General features: G+C 42.5%; 1 protein-coding gene across 6 annotated transcripts in view; it reads left to right on the forward strand.

Annotated features, from left to right (window-relative positions):
- The window catches only part of rerea (arginine-glutamic acid dipeptide (RE) repeats a), a 128,067-nt gene that overhangs the window by 62,098 nt on the left and 50,065 nt on the right, over positions 1–15,904 (forward strand). The window contains exon 1 of one of the 6 annotated variants that reach the window (XM_034878012.1): positions 1,872–1,890. The exons of the other annotated variants lie outside the window; for them this stretch is intronic. The gene's annotated coding sequence lies outside the window, so the exon portion shown is untranslated. Of the gene's footprint in view, positions 1–1,871; positions 1,891–15,904 lie in introns of those variants that run through there. 6 annotated transcript variants of the gene reach the window in all.

Raw genomic sequence — 15,904 nt, forward strand, 5'->3', positions numbered from 1 at the left:
ATAGTAGTGCTTAATACATCCATGGGGTAGTGTAATTCAGTGGACAGATTCAACGTAGATTCCACACACAACCATAAATCAGGCTGATGAGTGGTATCAGTGCCTGAATAGAGAAGCGAGGAAAGTGGCGTTGAGTTTGCCTAGTGGCTGTGTGAGGAAAAAGCGTCAGAAAAAAAGAGACTGCACAGATGATGTAAAGTGAGTTAACAGAGAACACCAGGCTTCTTAAGACACAGTTACTTCATCTGTTAATACTGTTGGTAAAGTGAAGGATGTTACAACGTGGAGACAGTGTCACTCACACAGCACACCTTTTTATTTATTTATTTAATAAAAGCATACCATTTCTGCAGTTATGTATTCACATGGAGTGATATTGCGATTGAGATTGTTGAGTCATGGTTGGCTACATGTTGGATTTTTTTTTTCAGTCAGTGCAACCAACAAAGTGTTTATTTTGGTTGAGGAAATTTGCTGGTCAGAGTTCACCAAATTCTATTTGCCATAAATGGAGAGTGGAAAACATTTTGGTGCAGGTTTGCAGTAATGTCCCTGATCTTTATTGTGCAATGGCTAGTAGAATATGTAATTGATGGGTCTATGTTGCCAAATAAAGCTGCATCTTACACAGCTGGGGCAAGCATTGCCTGTCTTTTCACAGATTGGTTGTCTAAGCAGAGTGCAGAGAGCTTGGTGAGGGACGGCCAGGCCCCGGGGGGCCAAAGTAATGCCTGCTAACAGCCAGGGTGATGATAGGAGGTCAGCTCAGGCCACACACAAACACCACTTTATAAAAAGGTGTGTGTGCATGTGTGTGTGTGCGTGTGTGTGTGTGTGTGTGTGTGCGTGTGTGTGTGTGTGTGTGTGTATATGTGTATATATATATATATATATATATATATATATATACACACACACACACACACACACACACACACACACACACACACACACACACACACACACACACAGTATAGTACAGGCCCAAAGTTTGAACACACCTTCACATTCAATGCGTTTCCTTTATTTTCATGACTATTTTTATTGTAGATTATCACTGAAGGCATCACAACTATATATGAACACATGTGGAATTATTTACTTAACAAAAAAGTGTGAAATAACTGAAAACATGTCTTATATTCTAGTTTCTTCAAAGTAGCCACCCTTTGCTTTTTTGACAGCGCTGCGAACCCTTGGTGTTCTCTCCATGAGCTTCATGACGTAGTCACCTAAAATGGTTTCCACTTCACAGGTGTGCCTTGTCAGGGTTAATTGGTGGAATTTCTTGCCTTATTAATGGGTTTGGGACCATTAGTTGTGTTGTGCAAAAGTCAGGTTGATACACAGCCGACAGCCCTGTTGGACAACTGCTCTCCCTGTATGGATGTGATATGATTTCTATCTTTGTCGGTCTGGCTCAGTTTAAACTCTTTCCCAGGTCAAACAACGAATCCCGTAGAACTTTCTTTTATTATGGCAGTTATAACGCAAAAAAACATAAATAAACTACTTTAACATAGATTTTCTTTAGGGCTTTATTATGTGGTATCGGATCGGTGCACAGACTCCAGTACTTCCCGATACCAGTATTTTGGGAAGTATCGGAACGTCTCTAGTGTAAAGGCCTGGTGTTGTGTGTGTAGAAGGGGTTTTAAGGTGAGCTGAGGGCCTTGCAGAGGGGAGTAGAGCAAGGCCCCACAGCAGCAGAGCTTTAATCGGAATGCTGCTAGAGTGCTGAGGATGGCAGGAACCCCTCCTTGTGCACACGCATGTGCATACACACACACACACACACACACACACACACACACACACACACACACAGTCACAAAACCTACAAACCTGAACCTTGATTAAGAGTTCCAAAAGAGGTCTGGGCAGACAGAGGTAATTGTCCAGGGAGAGAGAGAGAATACCGGCTCCATTACCTAACCCCTCTCTCTCTCTCTCTCTCTTTCTCTCTCTCTCTCTCTCTCTCTCTCGGTGTCTCTCGCTCTCTGTGTCTCTTGCTCTCTGTAGCTCCCTCCCCCATCTATCTGTAATTAATGAACAGCCATCTGCATGCCTGTATGTGTCTGAGCAGACTGTACTCTTGTCCCCCTATGTTAAAACAACAAGCCCTGCTGGCTCTCTAAACAAGTACAGCGTTTTTCAATGAGCGCACTTTGTTGCTTGGCTACAAATCACAAATGATTGTCACTATGCTAGCTACATTGAAAACCCGTAATCTCTGTTTACTAGACCTGCACAAAATTGTCTTTTACGATGGTAGCTGATTTATGTTGTAATTGCTCATGTTGGTGTAAAGTACCATCTAGCTGACCAACTTAAAATCTACCACGTCACCCTGCTCTCAAAACTGGGGCATCTCATTTCCTTTTCTTGCCACAATATATTGAAAAGGAGAGACAACAGGCATGGACGTAAACCATGCATTAGACGTCAACTTGTTCTATATATTTTCTGGTCTCTCGTCCCTTTGTCTACAACCCCCACTTTTTTTGCCGCACAAATTATCGATTAACCCCCCTCTGTGTGGGGAAACGGGGCTTTGGAGGCACGGCACAGGGGGATGAAATTTCATTGGTCCTGAACCAAACAACCTCGTCAATATTGCCTGTCTCCCACCCTTCCCTTTTCCTGTCTCTCTCTCTCCTCCCTCAGTCTTTAGGCAGTCTCACTCATGTACTTTATCTAATGACCTGTGAATCCAATTAGTCATGTGTAGAAATACGAATGCAGCCATCCATCCATCTATCCTGCGCGGGGAAGAACAAGGATTAAAGCATGCTTCTTTGTTTCCCTATACCTTTCTTTCTCACACTCTGAGACTAGTCTTGTCGCATGAATGAGCGCCAACGCACTAACTCATTCAGCATTAACACATACATAAAAAAATCCATTTTGAACATTTGCTCTTCAATTACCCTGCTTTGTTTACTCAACAGTGGCATCTGTGGTGCCCACTGTAAGCTCTGTGACTTATCATTCCAGCCATATAGATTTCCGTCTCCTGCCTTCCTCCTAAAATGTCTGCCCAGATACAGAGGTGACCAGTAGGAGGCCATTTTAACCGTTAGAGGTATTAAATAAAATCAGGAGTGGAAGCAAGACATCAAAATGCACCTGGTCAATGATCAGGTTTTTTTCATGTCCATGTAAAGACTGTTAAAAAAAAGGGGGGGGGGGGGGGAATAAATAAAGTAAACATGATTAACACAACTTAGAAGTTAAACACTGGCATTACAAGAGAAATACATTAACATAAAATGTGAATTTGCGCTACAGATGCACACAAAACTAGTTAATCAAGTATAATAAAATACTAAGATATAGTTCTTTTATTCCCTCTGATGTGATCTATTAGGTCAACAAGCGTTCAGTGTGTTTTCCCACAAGGGCTAGTTTCAGTTTGCACCCACTGCCATGACCTTGAAATGTGTCGACAAACTATTTTTGATGGGCGTAATGCAGTGAGCTGGCCAACTGTAGATTTGTGTGTGTGTGTGTGTGTGTGTGTGTCATAATGTTATATTATGATCATGCAGTTTGTGTACCTGTACAGTATATCTGTTAAATGCTACACAGTCCCACTCTGTGAGTTGCGAGCTGAGACAATAAGCCTTCTGAAGGCAATTGAGCCCTAAACAGTCTGCAGCCATATTTGCCCATTGACCCCGGCTTCACCAATCCATCCTGCTTTTCTTACATTGATTGTCTCCTCTGTCTCTATTTCTCTCCCTCTCACTCTGTCATCTGTTTTTACACTTTATTCACCCCACATCCCCACTCCTCTTTATCTGCTGTCACTCACCTCCCTCCCTTGCTCCTCCCATCCCATGTTCCAGTCATTGTGTCCATGTCCTCGGCGCTCATTGACCCCCCCCCCCACCCCCCACTTCCCTATCTGCTTGTATCTAACCTCATTTGCTGTTATTGGCCACGTCAGCTGTGTTCTGTCCTCCCTCCCTCCCTCTCCCACATCCCTCTCTCTAATGGAGTGATTGCAGTGTTTCTCCCTCTGGGGAATGCATGCTGGATTGAGGAGCCCAATACGCCAACACCCACATACAGACATACAAGCACACACCCACACTTAACTCTCCTCGTGGATCTCCCTCCTATTGGACATTTAATTAGATGCCATGTACAATGCAATTATTGTGCCAGGAATCCAGCTCATATGTTGCAAGCCTGATCAGCTTACAAGGATGAGGGATTTGGTTTGTCAAATGACCGGTATACTGTGTGTGTGTGTGTGTGTGTGTGTGTGTGTGTGTGTGTGTGTGCGTGCACACGCTTTCCAGCACTGTCAAATAACAGGCCCATGTACATTGTACACAAGTGTGTAATTGAAAGTTATTGACGTTTGATGATCTTATTGATGAGATGTGTTCAAACAAAAGGTGTGCTGTCGGAAAGAAAAATAAATTGCCTATAAACCTTAGCTCCTATTGATTAGCGTTTGGCCTTACGTCTCACACGCAAGAGTTGTTCATGTGGGGTCGTGTGGCCTCTGGACGTCTACTTAGTAAGGATACACATGGTCAACTGTTTGAACTGACGCAAAGAAACATCCTGATCACTCATATTGACTGTGTACCCCTAGTGATTTTGCCAATTTATTTTGTCATATCACCATTCACTCATATTTACTCTCTAGCTGGGAACTGTCAAATGAAGCAGGAATGGTATGAATTTATCTTTCAAAATTAGTGTCAGCTCTGCATTTATCTGATTAAAAAAATAATTTCAACTGCTATTATAATGTGTTACATTTTTCCCCAATATCTGTTGATAGCATTTGTGATTCTCAAATGCTCACATAGCCATTTACACTTAGCTACATTTACAAACGATTTGATACGTTCTCTCCTTGTGATGGGTGAACTTATCTGGTGTTTGTGAAAAGATATAACACCTCATTTATGTTTTAAAAACTATTGAAACAATTGATGGGGAAGCCAAATCACTTGATTAGCAAATGGCAAATAAAAATGAAGGATATGAATAAAGGCAATTGATAGTGTTCTGCAGTTTCACTGAACATTGCAACATGTCACAATTATTTTTATGACTTTTAAAGAACATGCAGTTATGTTTTATTCATGCACAAATTTCCCCTGCAGTTATATATCTAGCTTCTTCAGTGAAATGTTTAAAAACCATCCAGACTTAAAACAAAGGTGCAAGATTAAAATGCCATACATTTCAAATTATTTTATTAACATATTAGATTATGATCACCTTATAAAATAAATTCATTACTTATGAACACAATCTATAGTTCTTGGTCTGTAACTAGGTCATATTCACTGTATCCATTTGTGGTTACATGTGTATTCAAATGCATGTTTGTGTTGAGTGGATATAACAGCATAGTTCTCCCAGTTGTCATGTAAACAACACATACACCTCAACTACACACAGACACACACCTTATGTTAATTGTATCTCCCACAACTGTTTCCTGATGGTTTAAGCTGGTGCTTATCATACAGCCTTGGAAAATGCCACATATTCAAAGCCCATAATTAAAAAAGAAAAAAAATTGATAGAGATGCAAATATATGTGCATAAATACGGATGCGTAACCCGAGCAGTTATTCGATTTCCCGTGGACCCTGAGTACAGTCCTAATGGAATCCAAAGTGCTGAGAATTAGCTTAACAATGAGGTCCGCTGGCTAATTATCTTGTGGCTAGCTTGTCTGCACATATTCAGGTTCCATGCAAAAAATATCACTTAATGTACAACGTGGCATTATTAAGTGGAGTTTCCTGCCATCCTTCTGATCCTTCCTTTAGATTTCTCCTTTTATGTAAAGCTGCAGCATCAGTGCTCTGTGATGCATGTAGCGGTGAGTCCATAGAAAAAAAAATTGTATTTCTATGGTTGAGTCAATAGAAGGAGAAACGTCAGACTAATTTCTTTTACCAAAAAGTCTGAGTTGTGCTAAGCCAGTTAGATGATAGTTGAAGGTTGACTAGACAGGCATCACTTGTCTCTTGTCATTGCCTAGAAGGCTGAGTTCCTTCTTTTTATCTTCCTATTGCTCCCTTCACGACCACCCACCCCCATCAAACATGTTGAAATGCAATTATGGATCAGTGAGCACCGCCATCAGTCGCACTTCTTGTTAATATTTATCGAGTAGAGCAGCAGCCACAGCCATCTCTTGAGAGAGGGGCGCTACCCTCATTAGGGGCAATTTTTTGTGTGTGTGCTTGTGAGTGTGAGTGATCCTTAGCTCTTCCTTTCATTCCACGGTCCACTCAGCTGCTTTAAGCGAGCTGGTACATTTTACAGACATGAACATGTGGAGATGCAGCCTTTCACAATTGGGTGTGGGGCTGTCTTAAGTGTCTGCTTTCTGTGAGAACGCAGCTTTGACAAGGCATCTAGGCGTCTATAGACATGGCACTCCAGCCGAGGCTGCTGCAAGCTGTTTGATTGAAGCATTCGGTCTGTAATGTTCCCTATTGAGTAGCAGCCTTTAGGCAAAAGAACCACAGCACAACAGCTACCAAACCCTGAATGGCCGTTCATTGTCACTTACTGACAAAAGGAAAACAGACCAGAAATTGTTGCTGATATTGATACTTCCTTACTGTGGTCGGCTTCAGCAGGTTAGCACCTGAAGTGGAATCATTTTTTCAATCTGAACAAACCAAATCATGTTCAAATTACCTACGTTTGTTTGATAAATAGCCCCCTCCCTCTCCTCCCCTCACAGTTGGCTGTGACTAGACCCTGTGAGCAAAGGATTTTTAACTGCTGCTTTGGCAGTATCAGGTGACTTTCCCCATTATGACTGTGTTGATTAATGCTCCACTCCCACCCCCTCCCGTTCTCTCCCTCCTTTGCTGTCTCTGCACACTTGAAATTTCACTGAGGTAAAGCTATTAATGCCGTTCTTTGTGGTAACATTAGGTCATTTAGCTGAGGTGTTGGGGTCACTAGCTGCAGCAGCTGCTGTTACTATGCAAGTGTGTTCTTAAGTGGACACAATCTGCAAGACTGACAAGTGCTAGTCCTTCTCTGGTGTCAGTTTGCAAGCTTGGTGCACTTCTCAAATCAGATGTAGACAGGCACATATCTCTCAGATGCGTACACAGCTCTGTCTCCCTTTGGGGAGGCAGGTGAAATTGATTGTCCACAAGAGCACAGCGATGAATAAGAAAGCATTACAAATGGCAAGTTTGAGATAACAACATAGTTTAGACTCGGCCAGTACGGGAAGCTGTATTCAGCTCTGCTCATGGGTATAAAAGCAAACCTACCCAACCCTCCCCCTTGCTCCTTGCTTTTATTCTCCCTCAGATCCCCCTCTTTTTATCTTTTTGGACAGATAACACTTTTTTTTCCTCGCACCCTCACTGCTCTCCCTGTGCATTAGCTAAATGCTGCTATGGAAACTAGTTGTTCAACCAATAGGATGATCTCTTTTTCTAGGATAGAAGATGGGAGGGGAGGGAAGTAGAAACAGACTGAAATCAAAATGGGGTTTTGTGTGTGTTTTTATGAGTGGTGATTACCTTCCCAGATGGAGAGGGTGCAGCCTCGGGACTGTGGGGGTTGGTCGGGCTGAAGGGCCATGCTAGCAGCCAAAGCATTTTCATAAGACTCTTTAAAAGCTCAATCAATAGCCACCTCTTTGACCCACCACTGCTAAATTATTCAGTAGAGAAGCCTTTTGCCTAGCCTTCCTCCTTGGAGGTTCATTAGTTGAGTTTACTTTCACCGGCTTGGCTGCGACTCTCTCACAAACACGCAGATGCATGCAAATTTAAAATAACATCTTTTGGAAATTGATCTTAATGCCTTAATTAAAACTATTTAGGAAAATCCATCTTTTAAGGACACCAATTTTCTTTGTGAATTAATTATGTATTGTAAAGACATAAATGTAAAAATACAGGGGGGCATAAGTACACTATGTTAAATTCCCATAGGAGCAGGCAGATTTTGTTTTTTTCAAAGGCCAGTAATTTTATGGATCCAGGATACTATGCATCCTGGTAAAGTTCCCTTGGCCTTTGGAATTAAAATAATCCCATATTATCACCTACCCTTCACCATACATCGAGATAGGCATGGGGAACTTTCCATAAAATCATTTCTCAATGCCAATCAAACCAGCTATTTAGCTAACTGAAATAAAACCATGCCAGTCTCTAGGTATGGTGAAGGGTATGTGATGATGTGGGGCTATTTTAATTCCAAAGACCAAGGAAACTTTACCAGGATCCATGAAATAACTGGCCTTTCAAAATACAAAATCTGCCTGCTTCTATGGGAGTTAACATAGGGGTGTGTATACTTATGCCCCCTGTATTTTAAGGAAGAACATTTATTTACAATACATTATTCATTCACAAAGAAAATTGGTGTCCATAAAAGGTTGGATTTTCCTAAACCTTCTCAAGCCACTGTATGTACAGTTTGTGTGTGTGTGTGTGTGTGTGTGTGTGTGTGTGTGTGTATGTGCTAATTTATCTCCTTGTTACTGAGTTGTTATGAAATATTCAGCAGCTCCGTAGACACTTTTCTTTTTTTCCCTGGCACATCACAAGTGAAAATGTCTCCTCTGATGTCTTCACTAACATCTGAAGCAAATTCACTGCGCTTCAGCGTGGAGCACTACATTTTTATCTTAAAGCAGAAGAGCAAACAGACAGTGTTATCTTCTTTGGCACTAGCTTTGATAAGAAAGTGAGAAAACAAATGTTACTAAGACGTCAAAAAAGGCAGGTAGATTTGAAGCTCTTAGAATCTACAGGACTCCCAACCCTGTGGTTCTGTATGAAAATAATGGCAGGGGCTGTTTAATTACCTGTCCCGGTCTTCCTTTCAAATGAAAACAGTTGACTCCTTCATATGTGTTGCTAAATTAGAGGGCAAAGGGTCCTTTGAAGTAGGCTAATGTTCATAGTGTCCAACAATTTCTGAGGCTGGATAGTTTCCACTGTATATATCATAGAATTGCAGATAATTCCTTTAATTATTACTTTGCTAATCATTTTCAGTGTTAGTATCTCAGGTAGGATCTGCAAGTGTTGTATTTAGAGGAGAATCGCTTGGCTTGGCCTGGCCACCCAGTGCTGAGTGTAGTAACCAGACACTAAACACATTTGTGTGGATTGGTCAAGCTTTAATTGGATTGGCCTCTACTCTGAAAATGGAAGGCTAATTTCACCCCACCTCCTTGTCCTCTCCCACTTTTCATTTCCACCCTCCTGTCCCCTATTTTTCTCCTTTCCACCCTCCACTTTTCTTCGCTCTCTCAGTTTAAGTGGGTATCTGGCGTGCTTCACCACTAGTGCTCAGCTCAGTGTAATTTCCAGCTTGTCCAATGTGTGACATGCCAATAAAAAAAAGAATGAGAGAGAACAGGAGTGGAGGAAGAGGAGGGGCGTGAGGATAACTCTGTGGAAGTGGAGATTTACAGTGGTATCGGGTTCACACGCTTCACCTAGGGCCCTATTCCCCCCCTCTTTTTCCGTTAAAGAACACATGGTGCAAATTAACTCTCACCAGTAGAGAGAGCAAAGGGAGGAAGGAAGGAGGAAAGAAGGGCAAGGGCATTGGTCAAAAAGAGGAGCAGGCTCGAGAGGAGGAAATTTCAGGGATGCTGTGAGGAATGAGAAATGTCGACACTTTGTACCTCGGAGCCCGCTGCCTCACATCCCTTAAAACAACAGCAACATCGCCACAGGCTGCCATCTCCAGCAGCTCCCCTGCAGCAGCACTGCAATCTCATACCAACCCTTTGACATTTTGTACATGTGCTATAGCTTGACTCACTGCTAGCTTTATATATTCTCCATCTTTGAATGCTTGTTGATTTAATGCAACACAACTGGCTCACATATGCACATTTTGATCATGAAAGGGGGATATCAGTCTGTTTAAGATCTCTCATATGCAGTTTCTTCAAGCACAACTCTATCCAGTCAGTATGTGAACAAGAAAAGCATCTCTTAAACCTAGAAAACAAAGAACAAAGAAGCTCCATAAGCAACAAACAAGACTTGAAGGGCTCACAACTCAAGCTTTCACTTTCAAATGAGTATTTTTTTGTGGATTTTTAAAATGATCTAAAACCGTGAAATGTACTAATAACCCCAGTGATTAATTTAGCAGAGCCTAACCTTTGATAAGCACAAAAAGATCAGTATTTATGGCAGTATATAGTAAAAAAAATATATAATAGGAAAAAGGGAATGAAGAGGTTTTTCAGATTTGCATTAATGACAATTATGATTTAGACTAGTCTTTCCTGGGACACAGAAGAAGAATTGTATGTTTTTTGTTCAGCGCATCGTATTTCCACCTGCAGTGGCAGTAAGTGGTGTTGTGCTTTTATGGGCAAATCTAAATTGTGTTTGTCTGTCTGTCACCGCCAATGGATCACGCCGTGGGAACAACATCTGCGAGGGCTTGGAAATGCTTCACCACACATGCACACACACGTCATTTATTCTGGACATAGGTGTTTGTGCATTTTTGTGACTTGTACCACACACAAAAATATTGCACACTTCATTAATCTTGCGTTGTGTAACTTTCAAGTTCTCTGTTGTGCTTACCACAAAACCTTCCATCTAACCTCAAAATTCTACCATCTCCTATAATCGTCTGCTGTTCGCGGCACATACCTAAACCTCCGTCTCCTCCTTCTCAGCCCCATTTTTCTCACAAACATCAGCTCTACTGAGATTTCAAGATACTACCAGTTGATTTTACTGTTGCCTTAATCCTTAAACAGTACTTTATGAAGCAGCATATACACTAGCCGCGATGGTAAGACATTTCCTGGCATCAAAGGGCCGAGCTGTGCTATCCCCACAGTAGCTGTGTTCACTTCTGCTCCCGCCACGCTCAAACGCTCTTTGTTCTTCTCTTTATAGGAATGTACTTAACAGTTTGGCAGTGTTGTGTTTGTGAACACAGCCACCTTTGTTCCAGCAGGCAGTTAACACTTGTGCACAGAGCAGAGGGAAGAAAGTCTGTGTTATAAAGCCTACTGTTAAATTAGCCTAAGTATCTTAATGAAATGATTAAGAAAATGCAGACCTCCCATAAGTCCCTTTTTGTACAGTTGTCAAATCCCCATGCCTTTTATCCAATGGCTTCTACTCCTACCCTATACAGTTGTTAAGGCAAGCTGCTGCCATGCAAGCAATCTGTGTTTGGAGCTTTGTCTGACATTCTGCTTCATTTCCTCTTCTTACTTGCTCTGGAGCTGATTGAAATAATCAGAACGTTTTAAACACATTTTTTTTCTATCCAGATGCTACCGGCTGCTTGTTTTCGCTAGGACTAACAGTCCGCAATATAGACTTTCACCGCAGCACCACGACAAGCTAACCTAGGGCTATTGAGCTTAACAGCCCATTTATAGATTGCCATAATGCTCTCCCCATTTAAGAATTACTCTTAATAGGCTTCCATCATATCTTGCATCACCTTCTTCCACATTATTTCTCTTTGACTTCTCCTTTCTTCCTCTCCTTTACTGTCTGGTCCTAGTGATAAATCTTATGCCTCGAGGTATTGTGGGATGGGGGTCTGATTTTGGGCCTATTACCGATGGTGACCCAGCATGTGGGCATGTCCAAATCGCTTCACACACCAGCTAGGAAGGACAGCGGGGGGAAAAAACAACTCCCGTTTTCCTCCCACCTCTCTTTCTCTTACCTTCACCCTCTCTTCTCCAGGTGAAATGGAATGATTTAATGTGCAGCCCTGTTGGAGTGGGTAATGGAGCTGGCGGATAAATGTGAGAGGCTTTCTCCATCAGCAAGTGGAGGGGTGTTGAAGGTGATCGAGACCCCCTCTGTGTGCTCCTTGTATAGACAGTGACCTCTCGTCCTCTCCTCCCTGCAGAGCCAAGATGCACACATTTACACAAAACGCACATCCCACTTCTTCAGGGTTTATGCCGCAGTAGAACCTGTGCTTACACTCCTCTCCTGTAGACTTGTGACAGGACCTGTAGGGGACCGATGGAGCTTGCTGTTAACAGATGGCTGACTGTCTTTTGGAGTACCTTTTTGGCCCATCTCTAAAGATGCCTCAATGGATTACAAGAGTTTTTTTTAGATGGGTTTACACTGAGTGATCACGAGGCATGATGATATTTATTTGTCAAAGCACTGCTTTAGCTCCTCTGAAGCTGCTATTTGAAAGTTTCATGTAGATAAGTAACTAAAATAAGTCACTCTTGCCTGTCTTAAGAGGTTATGTTGCAGTGCTAAATAAAACAATGAAAGGTACAGAGGGAGACTATTGATTATTACTATTTATAACGCTCACTGTCCTTGCCCCCCAATCATTGGCTGAATTTCCACCATATTGAGATCCGATCTGAGTGATCTGATTACAAGTGGACAGCTCTAACTGTGTTTACACCTTGCAGTAAAATGTGTCTCCAAATGCGTATTGAGATACCACTTGTGATCGGATCTCACATCCGCACTCTATATGCAAATAAACAGGCACAGACTGGTTCTGCTCTTTCTTGCGCTCTCTCTCTATTTCTGTCTCTCTCTCTCTCTCTCTCTTTCTCTCTCACAAACACACACATATCTTACATAAAAAACATGCAATGACTGATTGAAAAAGCGATGTCGGGCAGCAGACGTAGTTTAAAAAAAATCATGATCGCTGTTGTTGGTTGTTCTTTCATTTAATTGCCGCTGATAGAGACATTTACTGATTTTGCTGCTTCATAATGAAAGCTTTGAATAACAAAATAAAAGGGGACTTTTATTGTGAAGAATTAATCGGAAATTAAACCTTCCAAATAGTAAAAGGAGAAGTTGCGACGTAAGGACACTGTAGTAATATCCTACATATTCGGGAATTTCGTTTCATGAAACTAAAAATAACTAAAGATGTCCAGACAACCGCAGAGCACAGAGCTCCAGACAACCAGGGATAAAAGAGCAGACAGCACAGGAACAGCAATACATCAACGACAATATGATGATAATATTCAAAACGCACAATTCACTCTCTGTGGTTTCTGTGACATGAGAAACACTTTAAATAAGTACTGAGTTCCGCTCAATGTTGAGCAGCGGTACTTAATGTGTCCCAGGACATGTATGCATACACACTGCTTTAAGAATGTGCTCACATGACCCAAACCACCTCAGAGTGGTCTGAGTGATCGGATCTCAATGTGTCCTGGGTGGATTCACACCTGTACTTAGAGCTGTCTGCTTGTGATCGGATCACTCGGGTCAGATTTTTATACCAGGTGGGAATGGGGGTTGTGTTTGGACTGTTAACATTTTACATGCTGTAAAGCTTCTTTATCAACACTCGCGTCCAGCCCACCTCAGCATTAAGCCTATAGCAGAGGTATTAGTTATTCTTAAGAGAGTAGATTTAATAGCCCTGCTCTTGTTTGGACGGCTGTTTGAGACTCCTGCTTAACTCAGGACACAGCAGCAACTGGCCATAATTAGGTGCAAACTGTTTGCTGCCATGCTAAAATGCCATTTAAATGCCAAATGGCAGTAAAGATGTTTATCATATGTAGGATCTCTGAATTGTTGCTGCTACCAGGGAGAGGTTAACCAGTAATAAGTGGTTGTTCTTGCAACATCAACCTACGCTGCCCTCATTAGCTCATCATCAGCTAGGACTCCCCATCCAAAACCTTTAGTACTCCACCAGCTATTGTTAGCAGAGATGCTATCTGGTAAACAGGAGACGAGAGGTATTTCACTTGTTAATGTGCAAGTGTGTGCAGATGAGCCAGTGGCTCCTGCTGCTGGAACAGTTTGCCAAGCTCAGGTTTTGGTGTGGAAATTGATTTAAGCTGTGTAGCTTTCCACCCATCAAGGAGATGTTTTTTTAAATTCCCAATTTACAGATTTCCTACAACTGTACACAGCTGATTTCTGCTCTTTGATAAAGTCTTTTGTTTATGTAGCGCTGACACCCACTGTGTGCTGTTTCATCTAACTGCTATGACTTTAGTGGGCTAGTTGCTAGCCTATTGCTTGTGAGCGCAGCTCCACAGGCCCGTATAAGGAGTGTGTATCAGCTATGTGTGGTTCTGCATAGACTCACAAGATGTCTGGAGCCCACCTATCAAGCCCTACCACAGCAATCTTTAGCACCAGCCTGACAAAAATCACCAGAGCAAAGCCAGCTGTATGCTAGCCTGCTGATGTGCTATGCTACCATGCTATTACAGCAATGTTTATTATGGTAATATATCATGCTAAACTTGCAGTCATTTGTTGCCTTGAATAAAAAGAAGCAGTGTTTTCACAGGGCTGGGGCATCAGCCGCTGAGCTTTATAGCCTTTAAAGTAAAGGTAGGCTACACATCCCATAATCCTTACCAAAGATGTGTGTGTGAGAGTGTGAGAAGCGTGTGTGTGTAATCACTCCTAGCTGGCGGGCTCAGAGGGAGAGGTGAAATCAATGCACAGGGCTATGAAGAGAGGAGAAAGGAGGAGAGGAAGGAGGCTGATCAATATCATGGGAGCAGGGTGGGGTAATATCCACTTCATGCGGCACCGCCAGAAACAGAAAGGCTTGTGGGTGTGAAGCAGGGGACGTAGAGGAACAGAACTGAAATGAGAGAGAGGGAAGGGCAACGGTAAAATGATGCAAATCTCTGTGGTGCCGGTAAACAAGAGGCTTTGTGTCAATCATCAGATGAAGTGGCACATTTAGTATTCTCTCTCTCTCTCTCCGTCAACCATTCCAACACTGCTGGTTATTGTTTGCTTGGCAGCTGCCTGACCATTGGTCCAGGATAGAGACGGGGAGTGGCTACAAAGTAACAATGTATGGGCTGCCATGGCAATGATACCCGCTGTTTAAAAAGAGTCATCAATAACCCCGCCCTGTTGTATTCCACAGACTGTTAGTCAATGTCAGCTGGATTATTCCATCATCAGCCTTTTACATCACTCTCCACACACAATCTATTACAAGCATCCACTCTGTTACAAAGGGCCAGCTGTAAGAACACGTAATCGCCCTCAGCCCAAGGACAGGTGGATGTCAATGACACCGACACAGTAGAGGAGGAAAGATAGAATCTGCCAACAAAACGGGCATAAAGGGGACTAGATTCACACACAAGCTACGGTATATTAAGCTTTCTCTTTATGCCGCCACTGCTTTGTCGTTTGAGGCTGCGTTTGCCGTACCAGTTCTCATGCTGATGCTGATTGCATGGTAGGGTGAACTATGTCTCCTTTCTGCTTGATTTAACTTAAAAGCTGTGACTGGGCTGAGCCGAGCAGACTTTGCATTGCTGTTTAGAGCTGGGAGACAGGATGTGATGGCGGACAACTGAACTGTACACTGTAAACAGACACTTCCTCTGCGGTGGGTAGGAAGTTCCCACCAATCCATATGGTCGCACTGGGATTGTGTGTGTTTTCCCTCTCAATGGGTTTCTAAATGTGTATAATGTGTTATAAATGTGCATTTATTTCATTGTTCCTGTATATAGTATGCTGCCCTATAAAAATAATCACATTGACCTGGCCTCTTATCTAACACACCTTACAGCCATTTTAAAGAGATAGTTGGATGTGTGTGTGTCACCTTTCAATGATGTTGGCAGGGTGCAAGTGAGGGGTGAAAGTGAAGCAAAAGGTGACTTGCAGAGAAGAAAGCACTGTCTGAGACACAGCACTGACCCCTCTGTCTTTTCTTCCTTTCCTTCTTTTTTCTTGTCTCACTCACTGCGGGTAAACAGTCATCCCCCTCTTCTCCCTGACAGAGTGAGCTGAGGCAAGTAATTCCCCAGTCTACAGCGAAATCCTTTACCTCCCCTACCCAGCCCTGGTTGCTGCTGCATAAAGCAAATGGTGTGTGTGTGTGTGTGTGTGTGTGTGTGTGTGTGTGTGTGTGT

The sequence above is a fragment of the Etheostoma cragini genome, chromosome 7, assembly GCF_013103735.1.
Source record: "Etheostoma cragini isolate CJK2018 chromosome 7, CSU_Ecrag_1.0, whole genome shotgun sequence".
In the NCBI taxonomy this organism is placed as follows: domain Eukaryota; kingdom Metazoa; phylum Chordata; class Actinopteri; order Perciformes; family Percidae; genus Etheostoma; species Etheostoma cragini.